The sequence below is a fragment of the Zonotrichia albicollis genome, chromosome 1 (genome assembly GCF_047830755.1).
Source record: "Zonotrichia albicollis isolate bZonAlb1 chromosome 1, bZonAlb1.hap1, whole genome shotgun sequence".
In the NCBI taxonomy this organism is placed as follows: domain Eukaryota; kingdom Metazoa; phylum Chordata; class Aves; order Passeriformes; family Passerellidae; genus Zonotrichia; species Zonotrichia albicollis.
Window position 1 is genome coordinate 16,065,758 of NC_133819.1, and position 13,361 is coordinate 16,079,118.

General features: G+C 41.5%; 1 protein-coding gene across 6 annotated transcripts in view; it reads left to right on the forward strand.

Annotated features, from left to right (window-relative positions):
- The first annotated feature begins 397 nt into the window (after positions 1 to 397).
- MPP7 (MAGUK p55 scaffold protein 7) overlaps positions 398 to 13,361 on the forward strand; it is a 147,415-nt gene continuing 134,451 nt past the window's right edge. For 5 of the 6 annotated variants that reach the window (XM_026796033.2, XM_026796029.2, XM_014270280.3 and 2 more), the window contains exons 1-2: positions 398 to 543; positions 4,534 to 4,610. The gene's annotated coding sequence lies outside the window, so the exon portion shown is untranslated. Of the gene's footprint in view, positions 544 to 4,533; positions 4,611 to 11,557; positions 11,802 to 13,361 lie in introns of those variants that run through there. The other variant, XM_074534065.1, reaches the window with a different exon arrangement.

Consider the following 13,361-nt stretch of genomic DNA (forward strand, 5'->3'; position numbering starts at 1 on the left):
CAAAGGTGTTCTAACTCAAAGACTTGAAATACATTGGCATAATAAATAAACAAAAATAGGAAGAAGCTTAGCAGCACAAATGGTAACTGCGCGAAGAGCTTCGCATTCGCTTTCGGGCAGAGCCGTAATGAATTTTTGGCAGCCCCGGCCCCACCGTGAGGGGGCTCACCCCTCAGGTGGCTCATCCCTCAGGGGGTTCACCCCTCAGGTGGCTCATCCCTCAGGGGCTCCCGGCGCGGGACCTGCGGCCCAGCCCCGCCACAGGGCGTCACGCGCCCCCCGCGGGCGGGTACCCGCCTCCACCGCGGGCCAATGGCGGCCCGGCCCCGCGCGGCCCCTCCCGCCGCCAGCCAATGGCGCGCGGGCCCTCGGAGCGGGCGGGCCGTGGGCGCGCGGCCGTTGGGCTCCTCGGGCCCCGCCCCGGTGGGCGGTGCACGGCGCGCCCGGCCCGGCCCAGCGCGGCGGCGGCGATGCGGAGCCGGGGCGAGCGGAGCCGCGGGTAGACGGAGCTGAGCCATACTCGCGCATCAGACCCGGCCGCAGGTACGAGCAGCAGCCCCGCGGGGGTCCGCGAGCTGGCGAGGGTCACGGCGGGGGGCTCCGAGGCGCTCACGGTGCGCCGGAGGGATTTTCTGCGGGAGGGGTCGGCGGGCGAGCGAGGGGATGCGGCAGGTGCCGGGTTGTGGCCGCTCGGTGCCGGGGGCGCGGGGAGGCGCCGGTTCCGAGATGGCCGCCGCCGCCTCCCCGGGGAGCCCCCTGGAGCCGCTGCCGTGCCCGCGGGGCTCCCGGGGCGGGCGACTCCGTGCGGCAGCGCCGGCTCCCGAACCCCCCCGCGGGCAGCGCCGGGGCGGGCGGGGGAGCTCCCGGTGGATCTAATCACGGCGAGTGCTCCGGCTTTTAAAACCTGCCGGGCTGCCCCGATTCGTTGCGCAGAGCTCGCTCTGGCAAGTAATGGATGTGACTGAGCCATTAAGGGACACCGGGCTGCGCAGCCGGGCTCTGGAGAGCTATCAACTTCAATTTATGGGGTATTGGGAACAGGAGGCGTTTTTATGAATTGGCTGGTAATAACTTAATTCACCTGTGAGGCCAGCTCCTGTTAATGCCTACGTTTAATCTGCGTGGAGCAATAAATAGCTATTAATTTGGCGTGTTGCATGTGGAGAAGGTAGATGATATTTGAGGAGAGAGCTGGGAAGAGCAGTAGGTGCCTTTGCATGTTACTTGTGTGCTTTCCCTTCTGAATTCCTAGCTTCCTTTTATTTAACCTGTGTTTTAACAACGTTTCTGAACTTCCAGAGCTTCTTAACTGACTTGATTTCTTAAACAGCCTGTCATATCTTTGCTTTTTATTCCCTCTGAGTAAACTGTAGAGTGACTTCAGGGGCAATAGCTTTCAGTGATCCCAGAATCGGCAAGGTTGGGAGAGAGCTTTAAGATCAAGTCCAACCGTGAATGCATCAACACTATCACTGTAACTCCTAAAGCACTAAACCATATCACCCAGCGCCAGAATTCTTCCCTTTGAGGAAGACTAAACAGTCTGGACAGTGGTGATCAACATCATTAGACCTCATGGCTATCTTTGGTAGCTGACTTCAGAATTTGTTTTTTACAGTTAGGATTTTTGGATGAGGTCTGGAGTTCTTATTTTAAGTTTACTGAGATCAGGAACCTTTTAATGAGGCATGTTGCTTTGTAGGTGATAATTTTAAAATATAGTAATTAAAATTTTGGTATGAAGTATTCTCATCAATCAGGTCTCTTTTATGCAGGGATGTTATATCTTAGCCATTTTTATAGAAATACCTTACTTATTACTAGGTTATTGTTATTCACTTACTGAAAGTATTCTTTGTCCTTAATTGATGTGGATGATCACATCTATAATCTCACTTAGAATTAACATTAGGATTTTGCTAGATGTCCCTGTTTGGATTAAGATTTTTTGCATTCAGGGTGTGTGACTGAATGTGGCTTCTAAAAGCTGTCTTAAAGCAACAGTAAATTTAGGGTTTGTGATTTAATCATGCAGAGCTAGGAAATGAGTGAGTGAGAGTCATCAGTTTCAACTGTGCCAGTTTATTCATCTTTATGAAAAGGAATAAAGCAGTAACCTAAATGCTGAGGACTTGATTTAAATTATTTCAGACATTGACTAGGTTTGGACTTTATTGTGAATGTGTTTATATTTACATGTGTACACTTAAAGGGAGATGGGAAATCCCGGAGCTGCAGATTGCTGTCAGCTGGCAAAGTACATCAAGGAATGGTAGCTGTATGTTTGCTCTGTGCTTGTTCTCTGTGCACCCACTGGCAGTACTTATTAGAAACAGGATACTGTGTCCGATGGACCTTGAACCTGAGTTAGTATTGCATTTTTGTGTTTGTAATGAAATGTTTTCTGTGTAGTAGCATGTTGATAGGAAGCTAAATTTTAAATTAGGCACACGTCAGAGCTGTGAGTTTTTAAGAGTACAGTGTAAAAGTCAATACCAGGTACAGAAAAAGCAGGGTAAGGAATGTGCTATTACTTTGGAAGTTTATTTGCATTTTTGTTAACATCCCAACACCTGGTAGGAAATGGCCACAAGTACGTTTTCTAAGTGGCAACTTCCAGTCCTTTCCTGAGTGCCTTGCAGGAGTACTGTGCTTCTCACGAAGATGATGTTAAAGCTGCTGCAGCTCCCATTTTATGATGTTGCAATGTTGCCTTTCCCTGAAACTCCAGCCTTAGTTCTGCTTTCCTGCACGGAATCTTCCCATTCTGTGTGGCAAGCACCTGGGCCACCCATGAGTCTGTCAATTAATTCTAGCATGTGGAAGGGAGCAGAGTGGATCTATAAAACTCATTCAGTAGTGTCTTCCTTCCAAACTAGTTCTTCTTTTTTAAATTTTACTGTGGAACTTGTTATGATAATGAATAGAAGCAGGAAAAAAATCCAGTCTTGCTGCTAGCAAAGTGTCTTTTAGTAGCCTTGTAGAGAATGTTTTGGAAAGCTGTTGTAGTGAGTTAAGCAAGTTTGACCATCTAGAACTACATGAATTATGTGTAGGAGTGATGAAAGCTTCCCACATAGCTGTGCTAATGCAGTTTAATCCCAGGCTATGGTGTGTGTATTCTTCCTGACCTCATCTCCTGCTTGCTGCTGGTTTTTGTTTGGTAAAGAAAAGATGGAGTATATTAAATTGTGTCCTCCTAATTTTAGACCTAGAGGTACAATAATAAAGCTGAATTTATTCTTACCTGCTTTCAGTGGATTGTGGACATTTCTATCACAAGTGATATCATATACTTATCTAATACAGTACCTTGCCCTGTATTACAGAAATAGAGCACAAACATTACTTAATACACTTCAAATAACTTACACTGCAGTATCCTTAAAAGCCCTTGACAGCCCAGACCACTAACTCTGTCCTGTGTCATTTTGGCCATGTGGCAGTTCTGCGAACAGCTCTGATGCCATGTTTTTGTGTTTTACTGAATTGTTTTTGAGCATTACCATGACAAGTGTTCGGTAAAGTTGTTTGACAAATGAGTTTTCAAAGACAGAAATAGATTATAGATACATGGACATGCTCTTTTTTTTTTTTTTTAGCTGGCACTCTTGCATTTAGGGGAAACCAATCAGATATAAAAAATAAGGCATGTCTGAATATGCACAAAGTGTTGATGTTCTTGGATATCTGCTTTCATTATGCTTAACTACCAAAGAACACAACTTGAATTTTCCCCACACCTTGGTAGGCTAACAGATTCTATGTGTTCTTAAGCAGTAGCATTAAGCAGACTAGTTTATGAGGCTCAGGATTTTGTCCTGAAAATGTTTTATCAATCTACATTATGAATCATGACTAGAATCAATCTTATCTCACAGTTGTAAGCTCTGAAGAAAAGATGAGCTGCTAATATAAAAGGGTTTTCAGTCTATTTAATCTCTTGGAATCGCATCTTGCTACAGTGGCCAATGTCTTTATTTTATTATTTTTGTCAGTGATGTAATAAGCCTGCAGCAAAAAGCTCATGGAGTGAACTCATGGTTTCTATCCTCAGTGACATCAGTATTTAAAGCTAATAGTTGAATCAGTCCATAAACTGTAACTACAAACTATATTAAAGAAGAGTTATATTATATGTAATATAAATTGGGGAGATGAACTATGATATATCTGAATAATATATCTGAATGATATATCTGAAGTCTTACAGATCTTTATATGTTAGATAAAGCTTACATGTACCCATTTAAAAATAATTATTTTGCTTAATTCTAGTGTTAAGACCAATTTATCTCAGACAAGTGTGGAGGCAGAATAAATATGCAATTTGAAATCCTTTCTCCCCCCAGCTAAAATAAGTCTTTTGACTTCTCTTGTTTCTGCAGAGTTTAATATAGAATCAGATATTTGGAAGTTAACTAATTTAAATTTACTCTCCTAACAATTAGAAGGGAAAAAAGTGCAAACATGTAATATGTCCAATACTGACTAGAATGTCCTATTACTGTTACCCTTTCTCTTTTCTTTCAGATTCCATAGACTCTCAGCTTGGCAATCTGAAAAATGCATTATCTTATGCTGCTGTTGAAGTGAAAACAGTTATCCAGGTAGGACTCCCTTGTAATGACCCTTGCTCATTATTTTCTGAAACTGAATTAGGCTGTTGCTTGTTTTCTGCTGTCCTGAGCAATGAACAGATGTGTGTATGTCAGTATTAAAGACCAAGAATAATTTAATATGTTTAGTATTAATAAATAAAGTTGTGAAAGTGTTGTACCATTATGTGGTGTAAGTATTGTGTGTTGTCTAATTGTGTACTGCTTTATTGTCTTGTAAAGACAGCCTGTTTTTTGAGTCAAGAATGACTAAAATTTCTTATGTTATTTCATCACGTATGATAGGAGAAGTTTTGAAAAAAATAGGGAAGTATTGCAAGTACAGCCAAGAGTTAGTAAGGACTGACTTCGAAACATGTTGCATCATAAATTGTGTAGCAAGTTTAGGCATAGAGTAAAACTGCATCAGAGCTACTAATTGTGTCTCAGAATTTGAGAACACACACATCCATGTATAAAAAGATCATGGTAAACCTTCATTGCTTTCATAATGTATTGTTTTGTGGATTGAGCTTGGTTTAGCCAGTGAAGCTGTTCTGAGAGGAACAAAGTAGTTTCGGATACGAAGTGCAGAGCTACTGTTTCACAGACAATATGCCATGAATGCTATCTAAAGAAACAGACTTGACATTGCTAATTATACATGAGAGTGAAGTATATTTATTTCACACATCGATGTGACCAAATCAAAAGCTTCAACTGGCATATGGGGAGGGTTTTTTGTGGTTTTAAAAAACACCTTACAAGTTCAGCTGATGAAAAACTTTGCTTATTTATCACGGTCCAAGAGAGTTGGAAAACAAGAACTAAATCTGGTCTAATTCTATATAAAGAAACAGTCCTGAATTTCTTCAGAGATTTGACAGATACAGTAATGAAGATTTTCAGTGCCTAAACAGATACTGTGATAGACATTTTCAGTGAATAGCTGTTCATGAGCAGTTAATTGTAATCTGGGTCATTTGGGAAGCTGTGAACACAGTTAACTTCTGTGTTAGGATTGCATTGTGACTGAAATGTGCATGTGGAAGGGGGAACGCCAGAGCTGCATCATCTTGAAACTTGCAAGGCTGGAGAAGTGACCAAAACCAACCTTTCACCGAACAGCTTGCCGCCTAGTTAAGGTGAATGAAGGCTAAAGCTTAACGAAGCTGTGAAATCGCTACTCTAAATCATATCTGAAAATCCTTGCTCCTCCCTCAGTGCTTTCCCTCCTACCAGCCCGAGGCAGTTAGTGCTGCTCCCACCAGGACAAACAGCAGCCCTTTGTTAGCTGTGTTGCCTGGGGCACACCCTGTCCTCACACTGCTGCTGCTCTCTTGCCATCTGGGAATCCCAGAGACCCTGAAAGGAGCCTTTTGCTGCCTGGGCTCCGAGGTTAACCGATTCAGCAAATCTGCGTTACCTCCAGTACACATCGAGCTAACCTGTAACTTCAGTCCCAGCATTTAATTTCTGTGCGGATGGGAACATCCAGTACCACAGCTTGTAGGCTTCTTACTCAAAGATTGGTTCCTTCTCTAAGGATCCAAATCTGTGACTTTGAAAGATCAAAATTATACGTGCTAGAAACTTTGTCTTGGTATTGAAATGGCACTACAAGTACTACAGCCCAACAAGACTGAAAGGGCTTGAGCTGCAGTGCGTGACTCGCTGCTTCGAAAGCTTGGAGTGTTTGAAATGTGATACAGACAGTGCCTTGGACCACCTTCCAGCTGCCTCCACCAGTCTGAGCAAGGGTATCAAAATGGCAAGCAAACCTCAGAGGATAGAACTGTGAATGGCATGCTTTGAGCCAAGTGCTGAAGGGTGCCTTTGGTCCCTCATCTGACTGCTGTGAGAGTCATGTGTCTGCGCCGTGGGACCTGGCGAGACACCCTGGGTGCCTCCCAGGGAGGACTGGCTGCCTTCAAGAAATCTTGGTGGTTAAAATGGAGAGCAAAAATGATGTGCAGCAGCTGAGTACTGAGGCAACACAGATCAGTTGTCCAGCAAACACATTTTTGTACTGAGTGTAGAAAAGACAGATGTTTTCCTTTGTTTAGAACCATGGCTGCAACTTGCAAATGTGGATGGTTGGATGCTGTTGTAGTCCCCATCTGTTTAGAGATGCTGGAAGATGCTGCTTCTGGTGGATGGTGGGCATGCTATCAGCCAGACTGAGGGAGAAACTGTCACTGGGAATAGCAGCTTTTGGACTGCAGCAGGAGAGGAGAATGTCCTCCTGAGCAGTTAGATGTGCAAAGTTTTGCTGTGCGTGCCCCAAAAGGAAGGATTCACAAGGCAGTTAATGGAGAAGGGAAGTTAAAAGGGACAAGTGACTTACTGGGAGTCAAATGACCAGATTGGCAACTGGAGAAAAGCTGAAGACTTCATTGTGCCAGCTGTGGAGGCTTTTGCTTCCCAGAAGCTATAGAAACTTTTCTAGCACTATATACTGTATAAAACATTATCTTAACTCCTGATTTCTTGACATATGCATTTATTACTTAATGAAGATCATGAAGATTCCCTCTCTTAGGGCCTTTTATTAAACTTGGTCACATTGATACATTAAGACTATTAAATACCTTCCTTTACAAAGAAAAAAAAGGTTGGGATGGGAACAGAAGGGTGTTAGAAAGCAATAAAGAAATTTGTCTGAAAAGAAGACTCTTCAGCTGACATGGCTGTGGAAGAAGATGTTAAATATTTTAGATAGAGAAAGATACTCTAGCAGAGCTGTAAAACATACTTTTTTTGTGGATACCTGATTTAAAGTCATGTGCAGGCATTAATATGACAAATATTTGGATTTTGAGAAAAAAACAAGCCCACACATTTCACACAGCACAGGAGTCTTAGGTAATACCTATTAGGAAAGGTTTGCAAACTGAGTAACCTTTTCTCACAGTAGAAACTGGCTGATCTGCTAATTATATTTAATAAGTCATAGAACACCAAGGGAATGTAAGAAATTTTGCCAAATGCTCTTTTTCTTTTAATATTTGGAGAAGAGTTGGCCAGGGGGTGTGTGTGACCCAAATCAGTTCTGGTTGGTTATTATCACCTTAACTGACTGTAAAAAAGTACAGAGAAACAAAACCAACATGTATCATATGAAGATGGGTCATCTCAACCAGTAACTTTATCCCCAGTGCTTCCCTTCTGGGTCAGCATAGCAGAGGTGGTGTTAGTTTTTTCTTATGGTCTGGACCTAAAGCTTCCTGTAGGAAGATAGGTTTAGGTAAATACTCTGTTTAACTGCTCTGTGAATGGAGGCAGACAGCAATTGTAACACAATGTTTAATTCTGTAGCTTTTTTGTGTAGGTGGACATGTAATTGGTGATGGCTGTTGAGTAAATGTCATTTCATTAATGTTGAATTTGTATTTTACTCCTCAGACTTTGTTTTACCACACTATTTAATGAATTACACATAGCTGTCTTGACTTCCTATGGGTGATAGCAATTACACTTGAAAGAAAACAAGAGGAATTCTGGTTTCTTTATCCAAGGACTGAGCTCACCATTTTAAGTGCTGCTAACTTACATGAGGGAGTTAAATGTCCTACCTTATTAAATCACTTGCTCTGTCTTCTCTAAAGCTTTCATTTAGCTTTGATACAGCATTAATATTTAAAATGCATGTATCAGTTCAACAGACACATGCATTACTTATCAAAACACTGCAGCTTATTAAAACAAACCTGCTGTCATCACAGGTGAAAGTCTAGAGTGACATGCAGTGCCAGGAGGTGTGTTGTACATGTTCACAAGGTGTTCAGTTGGGATGGTGGGTACTTCAGGAAGAAAACACAAAAGTGGATGCCTTCTCCCTGATGGTGTTCAAGGCTGGGTCAGATGAGGTCTTAAATAACCTCATCTAGTGGGGGGAATCCCTGCCCACAGCAGTGGAGTTGGAACTGGGTGATCTCTTAGGTCTTTTCCAACCAAAACCATTCTGTGATTCTATGAAAAAATCACCTCGGTAATATGAATGGAGTATCTCCAGATTGCTGACATGAAAACATACATGCACATTAATATGGTCTAGCACTAACAGACCATAGTAACAGGGAAGTATTAAGTAATTGGACCTTCTGCTCAGTGTGTTTGTATGAACAGTTTCTACTGTGTCAGAGCAGCTATGTGTAAATTGAGATTTCTTACTTTTGCCCACATTGTAAAGATATGAGTAATAAATTTAGTTATCCTCAGTTGTCTAAAAGCAAATCTCATCTTGTATGTGATACTTGTGGTTAGGTATTCATTTAGTTGCTAATTTGCAGCTCATAAGGTCACTCAGCAGTGGGATAAAAATAAGAGTGTGTCTTTCTTCCAGTGCCTGCACAGGCGTGGTTGGAGTTGCTGCTGTCTGTCTGCAGGATTCCAGCATGCTTCTGTTGCTCCTGGCTCCCAGGCCACAAGGACAGTGTCCTCATACAGAGGCCAGACAGCTTCATCCCTGTCCTAGCACTGGGGTGCTTCTCACTCACTGGCAGGTCAAATTCTAATGCTGATTTCCCTTAATTTTAGGTGTGCATTGACAGTGAGCAAAGGGCTAAACCTTCCCTTTGTGCCTTCCAGGTAGTGTGGGCCTTACAGCCCATGTGCTGGCCATCACACATGAATGAAAGGCATTTTGTCACCTTCTTCCTCTCTCAGCAGGGCTAGGTTTTGATTCTGCTTTAACAGCTGTTAATGTCTCCCTACTATTGTTCCTTATATCATCTCCTGAATAGTGGAAATAAAGAGAATGTATCTCTTCCTCTGTATATATTTTGCTGCCTTTAGAAAGAAATAGATCTCTCTGTAGTTCTTGGAATGCTTTTAGAGGCATTAAATAATATATAGTTTTGAATTTGTAAGTAATAATATGACCTCTTCTTCTTGAAAACTCATTCTTGAGAAGTATGCCAAGATGTTATCTCCCCATTTGAATGCTTGACTAGAGATATGAGATTTGATATGGGTGTGTGTGACAGCCTGCCTTCCCAATGGAGAAGTAAGGACATGCCGCAGCCTGACTGAAAGCCTAATGTCTAATTACCTTGTGCTAAATCTTGTGATGTTTTTTACGATGTTATAATAGGAAAGATAACCCCAAATCCAGTGTTTACATGTTGCAGATTGACTCACAAATCTAGAAACCAGAAGTTACAAACACATGGGAAATTACACATTTTCTCTTCTTTGTAGTTAGATAATCTTTTTTTTGGGGGGCGGGGGGAGGGGTTGGATGTTTCTATGTATAAACTCTTCCTCATATGCACATCTACTTACAAGAAATTCTTTCATGATGTATGTGTTTAAGTACAATACAGTCCTCACTGCAAGAAGACTGAATGTGTGTGGGTATATGTGTGCATCTGCAGCTGTTACCAAGGGAAACATTTGACCTTGAGTTTCAGATGATTGTTGCATCAAACCTCTCTCCCTAATGAGTCTTCCCCACCTTCCTCGTCAGTGAAACCTTTCTCAGGCCAGGCAAAAAAAACAGGAATAATGAGGTGCAGAAAGGAAAATGTCAGATGCTTGCCATTCTTTTAGCAGAATCAGCACATTTCAGGAGAATTTTTTTCTGAACTTTTGCTGGAAGGGAACAGAGAAGTAGTCCTAGAAATAATAAAGCTAAAGGAAAAGCTCTGCTAATCCACTGGATCATACAGGAATCTTGTAACAAAGGATGGATGGTAAAAAACTTTAAATAAAAGCCTATTTCTGAAGGGTCAAGGGATGAGCTGTTTGGATCACCAGGTATGGAACTGGCTATGGAAATCAGCCCTGACATGAATTGATGTAGTGGTACCACAGCCTAGGTCAGTGGTTCCCAATCCGTAAGTTGCATTGTCATGGGGCACAGTGTTTGTTCTCTGTACCCTTTTCTTTGTTAGACAATGCTGAAGAGAGAACAAACAGCATTGTCAGGCTGGCTTGGACTTCTCTTTGTAGTAGTTCCTTAAGTAGTGCTGGGATGTTTCCTCCATGTAGCTAAACTGGGCTGTGTTCTGGCAGTCAACACGAGGCAGATTTCTTTCTCTGTTGCTGATGTCTTATCAGAGAGTTCTTGATCTGACCTATTTTCATGGGAGTCTTTGGCTTATGACTTGGCATGGGATTTAACAGCTCCCAGAATTACCTATGTAGTTTTATAAACTTGGAATTAAATATAAATGAAGAAAGAAGAGCCTTGCCAATAAAAACTGCAAGTTTTTGTGACTCAGCCTGAGGCCTAGCATAAACAACTGTTCCTGAGATGCCCTAGTCATATTTCCAATACAGTATTTCAGAAAGTATTGTTTCGAAACAATATACTAAAAATGGCTGTGCTACTTGGGACACAGCATTCCTTTACTGTCATTGCAGTGACAGCAAAATAATTCAGGCTGCTTGTAAACTGACCTGGGGTGAGTGTAGGAGAGTAACCAGAATATCTGGGAGGGAATTCTGTAAATTGTTTGTGGGTGCAGTCTGGAAGAAGCAGAAGACACAAAGCAAGAGTATTTTGAAATGGATGCAGTTCTTGGCATCTGCATATTTTCTGAATGCTCTAAGTTAGTTTTGTATAGACAGCTTTTCCTTTTGTGTGCTTACAGTGTTTCTGAAGAGTTCTGTTTCCTCTTTTAATGCTTATCTTAAGGGAGAGACCTTTTGTGATACAAAATATTCTCAGTAATTTTTTTCACTTTATAGGTAAACTTCTGCAAAAATGAATTATACTTCAAGTAATTAGTGTACTTACAATTTTGTAAAATTTAGAGAAATGAAAACCAGTTCAAGTAGATTTCATCTTCCAGTTTATTTACTTTTGTATCAGACTGCTGAATGTCAAAACTTGTCAGAGGCCCTATATATGATATTGTTATAATTTTGTATTTTGCTATCTAACTCTGTGGTAAAATAATCAAAATGATCTACAAACAGTTAACTGCAATTTATCTTAGCAGTATCCAATATATCCCTTTTATATGTGATGGAGAGAAATGCAGCTAAAGTTGAGATGAGTATGCTACTTTGTGGTACAAGGGAGATCAGGTGGTGGATTATGAGGAGGCTGCATAAAGGCCAAGAAGCAGAGATCTCTTTGGTACTTTCAGATGAAAAATGATCAAAGACTTGACGTGGAGTTGCAGTGAAGATGTGAAAGTGGTCATTTGAGCTTGGCATGTGCTGCTAAGGACCAAGGACCAGCTTGCTGAGGTTAGTAGGGTAGGTCAAGTAAAATGCGTCTGTTTATTCTCAGTAGGACTAATGGGAAGTCTTTTGTGATATCTTGCAGCACACCTTTTTTCAAACCTGTCTGAATTATGCAGTCATATGCTAGAATATACTGTGAATCAGATCTGTGGGTTCTCATAGTGAATAAAAGAGTGTATGCTGTTTGGATGACAGGGTTAAAAAGCACTGGTATTCTCTTATAAGCAGATGAACTAAAATAGAAGGAAAATGCTGTGGTGTGGTATAAACAAACTGAAAATGGACTGTAATGCTGCCTTGCAGCTAGCATGCTCTGTGCTTTGCTAAGGGAATAAAGCTAAGTAAAATACAGATTGAGATTAATTTACAGAAACTGTATGGCTCAGACACAAGTTTTATTATTGTTCTGAAAACCTTTCCATGGGTTTAACCACAACGGTTTTGTAAGGAATAGAGATATATCTCTGAATGTAAAGCAAGTTGAAAGGCTGATATGCCTGAAAGACTGTCTGCTCTTTCAAGTTATGAAGTCTAATAGAATGTGTTATTTCTGTGACTGTTCATGTCTAACCAATTGTCTTACACCCTCATGATTGCTGTAGTTGTTCTGTTTAAGGAGGGCAAAAGTGGCGATTTGAGCCTTTAACAGTAAAGCCGTTTCTGGCTCCTCCTGGTGAAGACAGTAAGGGTTGTAGCAAATCAAGGGCCCGTTGAGCATACCAGATGTCATATTGTTTGGGGTAAGATGATCTGCTGTGTGTGTGCAGAACGCTCGGGGTGCAGATCATAGGAGCGTCTGGTTGCATGGAGACAAATAACCTGAGCTCTTTCAGATTTGTGAGTATTGCATGAGAGGTGTGCTTTCTGCAGAGGCAGCATGAAATTATGAGAAATGAGGTTATGGGTCTAAGATATTTATGAAACAATACTCTGTGAAGTTTATTCTTGGCAAAGTTTGTCCTGCTGTGATATTAATATATCTGGCTTTGCTTTGTGTGCTGTAATTATTCTGGGGTATTGCCTGACAGATGGTTATATCTTAGGGTTGTATCAGAATGATGTTATTTGCTTGACAGGTATTGTTCTCTTAGGAACGTGGGACAGGAAAGGACCTGCCTATTCATCAAGTTTATTTTCATGCTCTTGTAGGCTTTATGTCATACAGACATGGCCATATGGAGCTCTGTCTTAAAAGCAGCTGAGCCTTTTCCCCTCGCTGTTTTAATTAGAAGCCTCTTCCAGTGCTAAATTCCTCAACATGATGAAGCTGCTTAGGTTGTTCAACCTAAATTTATTCATCATCAGTTGGTAACAATCTTGTGCCAAGATTGTCCTTTTATTTTAAATAGGTTTTTCTTAGTATTTTACAATTATTTCAGTGTTTTTATACATAGCCCTTGCTTTTCTGCTCAGCTTTATTTTTGTTAGGCTAAGGCCAAGCCCTTGCAGCCTCCCTCAGTTCTGTTGAAAGTAGAGCAAAATGAAGGAATGGGTAGTTGGAGACTTTTCAGCTTTCACCTAGCAGGTTTTTCCAGTTCTCTGAGAAGGGCGTGTCTTATTCTT